General features: G+C 41.5%; 1 long non-coding RNA gene across 2 annotated transcripts; it reads right to left on the bottom strand.

Moving 5' to 3' along the window:
- Positions 1-3,307: 3,307 nt before the first annotated feature.
- On the bottom strand, positions 3,308-7,680 carry LOC140524208 (uncharacterized). Of its 2 annotated transcripts, none has more exons than XR_011973608.1 (3): positions 7,495-7,680; positions 5,170-5,333; positions 3,308-3,626 (listed from the first exon to the last, which is right to left on the bottom strand). It is a non-coding gene; the product is annotated as an uncharacterized lncRNA (long non-coding RNA). The 2 variants fall into 2 exon arrangements; XR_011973609.1 differs by having other exon boundaries at positions 5,170-5,251.
- Positions 7,681-8,774: the final 1,094 nt, after the last annotated feature.

Below are 8,774 nucleotides of genomic sequence, written 5' to 3'. Positions count from 1 at the left end.
CCAAATGAAGCATTTTCTTTCTATGTGGAATCTTCAGTGGAGCTGGACTGCTTTTGTTATCAGAGGCCCAGCATCTGTCAACCTGCCTGGCTCACTGTTAAAGGTAACTTAGAACCTGGAACCTGGCAAATTGGTGGGGGGGTGCAGGGAGGGGGCTTGTCTTTGCTCCCCAAATACTGGCCAGTGACTTGAATATGGGAGAAGAAGCGGCTGAGGCTGTGTCTCCAGGAACCCCTAAGATGCATCTCCCATCAGTGATTGAGGCCAGCCTTGGATTTTCTGGAGTACGTTAGTTCTGTTCACAGCTACCTTCCCCTTCTGTGAAAGTTCAGGGAAGGTTGGCCACATTCGTACTAAACATGCTTATTCTGACCCCCAGTGGCAGGTACTGTCATAGGATTTAACTTTTTCCTATTCTTTGCTGCTTGGGCTGCCCAAAGCTATCCACTGATTTTAGAGATTGCTTAGAAATGGGGGACCAGAGGTCCATTATTTAATTCATTTAATTTACAATAAACGTAATGTTCTGACCTCCAGTGTAATCAGATTCTTGAAGCTTTGCTAGTGCAGTGGGGAAAAAAAACTGGATTTGGAGTCAGATCTGGGTTTAGATTTCAAATTTGCCAACTATGTCTATGGCTGATGTTAAATAAGTCACTTCATCTCTGTAGGCCTCAGTGTCCCCATTTGTAAAATGAATTGGTTAGACTAAATGAACGGAAGTCTCTTCCATCTCTAAATCTAGGATCCTGTGATATACTTGAACTCAATCTAAGGCTTCTCTTGTACTGTCTCATTTCCCTTTCAACCTTCTGCCCACCCCTACCAATTTTTTTTTTCTGAAGTTAGCATGGGAAATAGTTTAATAATGTTTCCAGGTGTGTCTCCCTCTGATGACCACCAATGTCACCAACTCTACCTTGATACTGGATGAAAATGGATAAAACAAGGTTGTGTATGTGTGCTGTTCTCATCCTCATTCAGTGAGTAGCAAGCTTGGACACTACACCCAGTCTGTGCATTCGATCTCCTTTGTTTTGTGAAGGGATGTTATTGTTTTGACGTAGCATGTTTGACTTTGATCAAGGAAAGTTGAGGTCATTTGATCAAGCCCACTTTGGGATGCAGAACTGGACCTTTGCTTGACCAAATCCCTAGAGACTCTGGGAAACTGAGAAGCCACCCTGCTCTCTTCCCCTCTCTCCCAATGCTAGACTTCTGTGAGGGTTTTTAAATGGTAGGAGAAAAAAAAAAACCAAACACCTGACCATACCATTCCTCTGTTAAAGAAGTCTGAGTGCTTCCTTATTGCTTCTAGGATGCAAGACCAAGTACTCTGTCCAGTATTTAAAGTCCTGCACAAGATGCCTCCAGCAACCTCTCTTTCCAGAGTGATCATATATCACTCCTTCTCACACACTATTCCAAGCAAACCGGCTTACTTAATGGTCCCCAAGTTGCAAGGATAGTCCCTCGACCTGTAATACTCTCTGTCCTCACTTCTGTTACCTAGAATCCCTGTTGTTCATTTTTTTCAGTCATATCTGACTCTTCCTGACTCCATTTGAGGTTTTCTTAGAAAAGATACTAGAGTGGTTTGCCCTCTCCTTTTCCAGTTCACTTTAAGATGAGGAAACTGGGATAAACAGGGCCAAGTGACTTATCCAGGGTCACACAGCTAGCCAGTGTCTGAGGTCAAATTTGAATTCAGGTCTTCCTGACTCCAGGCCTGACACTATCCACTGTGCCATCTAGCTGCCCCCATATAATTTCTAACTTCCTTCAAAACACAGCTCAGCTATCTCCCCTACAGGAATCCTACCTTGATCCCCACTCCAGTCTTATACACACACCTCAACATGCCTTTATATTTGCTACGTATATGCTCATTTGTATATTTACTGCCCACCCCACTCCTTTGAGGTCAGGGATTATTTTGTTTTGTATCACTAAAGCTGAAATTCCTAACCTTTTTTGCATTAATGGATCCCCTTGGCAGCCTGGACAACCTGTTCACCCTTTCTCTAAATAATAGTGGGGTATTTTAAAAATTCATAACAGAAGGAAATGCCAAATTTCAGTTAGAGGTTAGTAAAAATAAAGATGTCATTCTTTTTCTCATCGATGTTCCCACAACTCCACCCTCACCCTGCTGCTGCCCTGAAAACATTGGGCATATATGATAAATGTCTGTTGAATTGAAATAAACTTTTAAGTCACAGGCAAACAACTTGAACTTGGATTCTTAGATTCCCCCTCTGGGGTTCAGGATGCCTCCAAAATCTCACTTTACTATTCCATTTCCCCTCCCCTGCATCTCCTTACCAACCCTCCCTTGAAATTTCCTGTTAAGGACTCCTTGGTTCAGAGCAGAGTCTGTGATGGCCCTTTTCCCACATCAAGCTTCCCTGAACTTGCAGTGGACATCCTTGCAATCAGATGTTCCAGGGAAAGGGAAGGACCAAGGTAACTATTTTGAGAATAGTAAGAGATTCCACTCCAGCTGGGGCTTTAAGGGATTGAAACGGCTGCCTCCAGGAGCTGGCTTTTTGCAATCCTGCAAGATGTAAAAAGGGTCAAAAAAGACCAAGTTTTGAATTACTGCTATCTTCAATTAAGCAAAAGAAAAGGCAATATAGCCTTGGGGATACTTCGAGTATCTGTTACTGACAATCCCTGCATGCCACCTCGGCAAACTTGTCAGTTCGACCAAATGTTAAATGGAAAATATTTGCCGGGATTTAAAATTAGACCCACACATTACTTACAGATGTTTAAATGAAAAACACTTGAGACTGAACCACACCAAGTCATAAACCCCACAATGGTGTATTTTTTTATACCCCAAGTTAATTTTTATTATATAAGTAGCCATACGAAGAAGATATTGCATACCGCTTAAATTAAACAGAGAGGGATGAAATCAGCAGTATCCCCTTACAGCATATGGCCCAGCAAATCAAATTACAAAGCTTTCCACATCTCATTAACTGCACTGAGTACAGTGAGTTTTCTAATAAGTCACATCTTTTTCATGAGAGTGGTGAACAGTGACTTATGGTACAAATCCTTGCTGGATGCCCCTGGTGCTGAAATTAAGAACTAATCGCCAATGTAAGGGTCATTTGGTCAAGTCTGATTCTAAGATGTCCATGTTACAGTAGAAGCTGGCATTGGAACCAGTGTTTGTCCTGGTGTCCCTGCTGAAAAATGCCTTTGATAATTCCAGCTACAGCAAATAACCCACACACGGCCATTTAATGAGGTTGGCAGGATTAGCGGACAATAAAGAATACACTATAAATGGTTGGTTTTTTATTAGAACTGATTTATTTTTTTAGCAACAAAAAGGGTTGGGGGTAGGGGTAATAAGGAGATACAAAGCTTGTTCCAGCCCAGGTGGTTCACCAGTAGGGAAAGGCCACACCAGAGGAGGCCTGATTCAGACTATCGGCACTTGATCCAAAGCTGGCCAATGAATTCCTCCTTCTCAAGTGTAGGAGGCAAGAACTCAGTGGAGTTGACACTGACCCATCTGGTTAGTTTCTCTGCACCATGATGATAGAGTGATTACTAGTGCCTATCACAAAACCTTGGACTGAGATGAATTCCGGATTTTCAGCTTCCTATTGGAGAGAAACATTTGAGTGGCATTTTTAGTGATTCAAATCTGGACCAGACTGGAATTTATGGAAGTGATTGTTGAAAACCAAAAAGAAATAGGTTAATAAATCTGGGTGGGGGGGAGAAGAGTCAAAGTAAAAAAAAAAAAAATTAAAATGAATCTGGACCAGAAATGTACCCTTTCACCCTTTACATAAAGAATTCAATGGCAAAGTTTCATGCTATGCATACTTATACATCCATCCATATTTGTGATACATACAGCAGGATAATGCTATTTGGATTTTGTAACCTTTGGATAGAAAGCTGGTCTAAGAGTCAAGATGATCTGGGTTCAGATCCTTCCTCTGACATGTAGTGACTGTGTGGCCCTGGGGAGATCACTAAATCTATCCATGCTCTAGGCAACTCTCTAAGACTATAGAGATAACTTCTGCAGTGGTAGGAGTTTTCTTCATTCTGAAATGCCCTCTTGCATAGGATTATAGATTTAGAGCTGATAAGAATCTTACAGGCCACTAAATCCAAAACTCATTTTACAGATGAGGAAACTGAGGCAGAGGTTAAGTAACTTGCCCAGGGTCACACTGCTAGTGCCTAAGAATGAATTTGAACTCAGGTCTTCATGTCTCCAGACCCAGCATCCCACCCACTGCACCACCTAATTCTAGGATTATCTTTCTAGATTTGGAAAGAACCCTAAAGACCATTTAGTCCAGCATCCTCATTTTATATGAGAAAAATAAGGCCTAGAGAAATTAAGTTATTTGTCCAAGATCACATAGGTCAGGATTTGAACCTTGTCCCTGTTAATACCAAGTTCAGCATTCTTTCTGCTGTGCTACTCAGCCATAATTAGCAACCTTTGTACCCTGGGCATGAAAAATAAAATGGATTCTCCAAGCAACTTTTTTTGCAGGTATGTGGCACAATGAATAGAGCGCTGGGCCTGGAGTCAAGGACATCTGAGTTCAAATTCAGCTTCAAACACTTACTAGGAATGTCCTTGGGTGAGTCACTTAACCTCTATCTGCCTCAATTTCCTCAATTATAAAATGGGGGTCATAATAGCACCTACCTCTTAAGATTGTTGTGAGGATACAATGAGATACTATCTGTGAGGTTCAACTCAATAAATGGCTCATAATAGATACTTAATAAATACTCCCTCTCCTTGGACAAATAGAATTTACCATATGGAGAGAAATGCTGAAACACTCCACATCCAGAGACCCTTGACTTCTGGGGAGGCCAGGGAGTCATAGATTTAGAAAAGGAAGGGACCTTTGGGGTCACCTAGTACAATCCCCTTCTTTTACAGTTAAAGAAATTGAGGCAAAGAGATGTTAAGTGATTTGACCAAGGTCACATAATGGTAGAGGTTTTCAACCCAGAAGTCAAAACTATAATATATAACAATGTATAACATAATAATGAAACATATACTACTAAATCATTTAATATGATACTAATATAATACTAGATCATTGAAATTAGAAATTGAAGTTCTATATGATTCCCCTCTCAGAAGTGTGATTAGCTTACCTAATAGCATATGGATGGTAGCCATTGGCAGAGATGGAACTAGGCACCATATCTCCTGACTTCAAATCTATCACTCTGACCACTCCATTGTGTTACATGTATGGAAGACCCACGAGTCACAGGAAATCAATGTTAAAAAGGTGGTGATAGATTCCATGCCATCCCTGTTAGAGAATCCCCCACACATATCTCAAACAATTTTGCTTTCCAGTCTGTTTGTTTGATAAGGGGCTCCTTCCCTTGGGGTTGCAAGATCTAAACTAGTCTTCCTTGTACTAGCTCTCTCTTTTCCAAGCAATCTTGTACCATGGCGCCAGATTTGTCTTTCTAATTTAACACTTTGGTATGTCACACACACCCCTATTATGAAACAGTAATGTGGTCCCATTGCCTAATGCAATAAACATAAATCTCTAAGTTTAGAAAGGTTTTTTTCAGACTACTATAGTCTCCCCTCTGCAACTTCTATCCTGTTCTCTTAAAAATATAGCACTTTACGCATATTATCTCATTTGAACTTTCCAAAAACCCTGAAAGCTGAGGACAATTACTATTCCCATCTGAGAGACAAGGAAACTGAGGGTGAATGATGGGCTGAGAGTCACACAGCCAGTCATTATCTGAGGCAAGATTTGAATTCTGGTCTTCTTGATCTTTAAGTTTACTACTCTAGTTCCTATTTCTAGGTCTGCCTTCTGGAGCCCAGTAAAGTGGTCCCCCTCTTCCACACCCCAACCTTTCCGAGTCCTGAAAAGTTGTCATGTTCTCTCTAAATCTTCTCCTCTCCAGGCTTCTTGCCTTGTTTTGTCTTCCCAATTTACACTGCAATTTTCTTGGGATCAGGGGCCATCACTAATCTTTTATCCCGCTGCAGAGTTAAAAGATTAATATACTTTTTTTTTTGATCAATGAATATTGTTCATTCACCAAGTGAGGAGCAAGGGGAGAGGAAAGTTACCAGGTTATGTTTATGTGAATGTAATTTAGTCAATAATCTAGCTGAACAGGAAATTCCACAGCCTTTGGACACTATAGACACTATTCTGGCTCTCATTTGTACCAATTACATTTAAGAATAATAACAATGCTATTCTGATACTGAGCAAGGGTAAGGGGCTGAAGGGGACCAAGAGGCACAAGTTAAATTCTACAGAGATGCCCAGCTTAGGGAAGTGAGTTGTGATCCATGAAAGAAATCCAGAGAGTGGAGACAGTGTCTAAAGAATAGGGAAAATATGGTGGTTGAGTCAATACCTTTTAAGTATTGTGAGTCTACCATCTGAACTAGATACAGAAGGAATGAGACAGGGACAGAAAGGGGAAGGGAGGGAAAGAGAGAGATTGAGAGAGAGAGAGAGAAAGAGAGACAGACAGAGACAGACAGACAGAGAATCAAGTCCAATCCCACTCATTTTAGAAACTAAGAAATTCAAGAGGCAAGCATAGTATAATGGAAAGAGCAGAAGACCTGGGTTCAAATCCTGCTCCGATATAATTTTTTTTTAATTTAAAAAAACATTCTTGCCTTCTGTTAAATAAAGGTGATGGACTAAATGGCCCATAGAATCCTCTCCAGTTTTAAATCTTGTTTTAGATTCATAAGATAATACTTGAGAACTGGCTCTTTTTTTAACAGGAAATCTGATTCTCAAACATGGCAGCTATTCTTGCCCCTCAGTATCCTCTGCCAACTCTGCATTCACTCTAGTTGAAAAGGACTCAAGCTGCTATGAGTCAGTCCTCCTGGCTTCTTGACCCTGCTCTTCTCTCCTCGCCATCATGGCCCCACACGGATCTGGAGCTGAGTTTCTTACTATCTTAAACTTCAAGGAATGCCCAGAAAGTCATGGAGTCAGTTCTCATATTCTCCCTGCCTTTGTCTTTAAAACTCAGGAAATATCATGTGGGCATCCCAGAAGCAGAAAGAGTTCAAGGGTTCTTGGCAGCCCCAACTATGCAGAGGTGATTGAGAACAGCAAGTCAATCATGACACTGACTTGTGACTTCTCCACACATTCCTCTCTTTATCCACGATGCTGGATAGTTCTTTTTCTTGGTTCTCTCTTTGTTATGAAGGAATTAGGGACCACTACTGCTGTATTCTACCCCATCCCATTTTCTTCTCCACCAGCAAATCCCAGCGCTTGGTTTGCTGGTTCTCCCTGTTGGTTTCTCACTGCTGTCACCCTCCTCCAGACCTCCCTCAAAGGGAACATAATCCCAGGTTTTCCCTTCCTTATAGCTCTTCTCTGACATTAGGGCACAGCCCTTCTTTAAGGGTGATGGAGAGTCAATAACTAATCATTAAAGGGGTTTTAATAATACCTGCAGCAGGGGTGATCAAGAGAACCCTTAGGTTGCCAGATGTCAGCTCTGGCTGCTTTGGAAGCCACAAGTGTCTCAGTACTTGGGGTTACTAGATTCCATCTTCCTTATCCTCAGTGACCAATCATTTTCAGTGAATCTCTACTCACTGGTGACCCATCCATGTTAAACCAGATTTTCATGACAAGGCTGTGAGGCAAGTAGAACAAGTATAATTATTACCAAGTCACTGATATGGGAAGTGAAGTTCAGATAAGTGGCATGTCCAAGGTCATGTGGTTAATAAGTAATGTAAGTGGGCCTAGATCCCAGGTCTTCTGATTTTGCATCGAACACATCACACCAAGCTCTTGGTCCATTCCTTTGCTGAGTTTGGAAGACAGTATTATCAAGCAGAAAGAACACTGACCTAGGAATCTGGAGGGACATGACTCCGTCAACAACCATCTTCACAGAGCTCTCATGAGGTTCAAAGGAAATGTTTATAAAGTTGTACAGATGATAGCTATTACTTAAATCAAATTTACTGACTGATCATAACTACTGAGATTTTTTCTTAGATGAATTTTGGCTTTTCCACTCATTACCCTGTTTATCTGGGTCTCTGCTCCTTTCCATGGTGGAGAGGCAGTGGTAATGAAGCCTGGATCTCTTCAACATTTCTTCCCATCCCCAACCTCCATCCCACCCACACCCCCAACTTCATGCTGATCTACTTTTTGTTTCAAGCCTCCACAGTTGGAAGAGCCAACCTTGGGCTTACTGTCATGTTCCTGTTTCCAGGATATTCCTGGCTCCGCACTTGTTTGGGGGATCTGAGGTCACAGATGATCGACCTGAGACTCATGAACATATCTCACCTTTTGAGATCCAACTTTTTGCTCCAATGCTTTCCCACTGTGCTAGTCCCCTCCCAATAAGAGTTTTGTCAAAGCCAGGTTCCCAATAAAGGAAAAAAGTATTCTTAATATGTAGTTATCAACAGTGGGCAAACTTTTAGCCTTTTGTGCCATCACACCAAAGGCATATATATGATGAGCCATAGCAGCATTAGAATGAGGGAGTCCTTGTAGCCTAGAGTACCATGACCAGGCTTGGAGTAAACAGTAAGCTGGGACCAAGAGCCACAGTATGGAGTATATGTCCAGGAGAGGCTAGGGAATCAGAAACTTGATACGTCAACCATTTGTAGTTCAGCCCCATCACAGTAGGGACAATATGAGAAAGTGCTTAGGACCTCTCTACATTTGGTTCTCTACTAAATCTATCATTGTCTAGCT

Source organism: Notamacropus eugenii, chromosome 2 (genome assembly GCF_028372415.1).
Source record: "Notamacropus eugenii isolate mMacEug1 chromosome 2, mMacEug1.pri_v2, whole genome shotgun sequence".
NCBI classification, from domain to species: domain Eukaryota; kingdom Metazoa; phylum Chordata; class Mammalia; order Diprotodontia; family Macropodidae; genus Notamacropus; species Notamacropus eugenii.
Note: the sequence above shows the minus strand (reverse complement) of the source record. Positions and strands in the feature narration are given on the sequence as shown.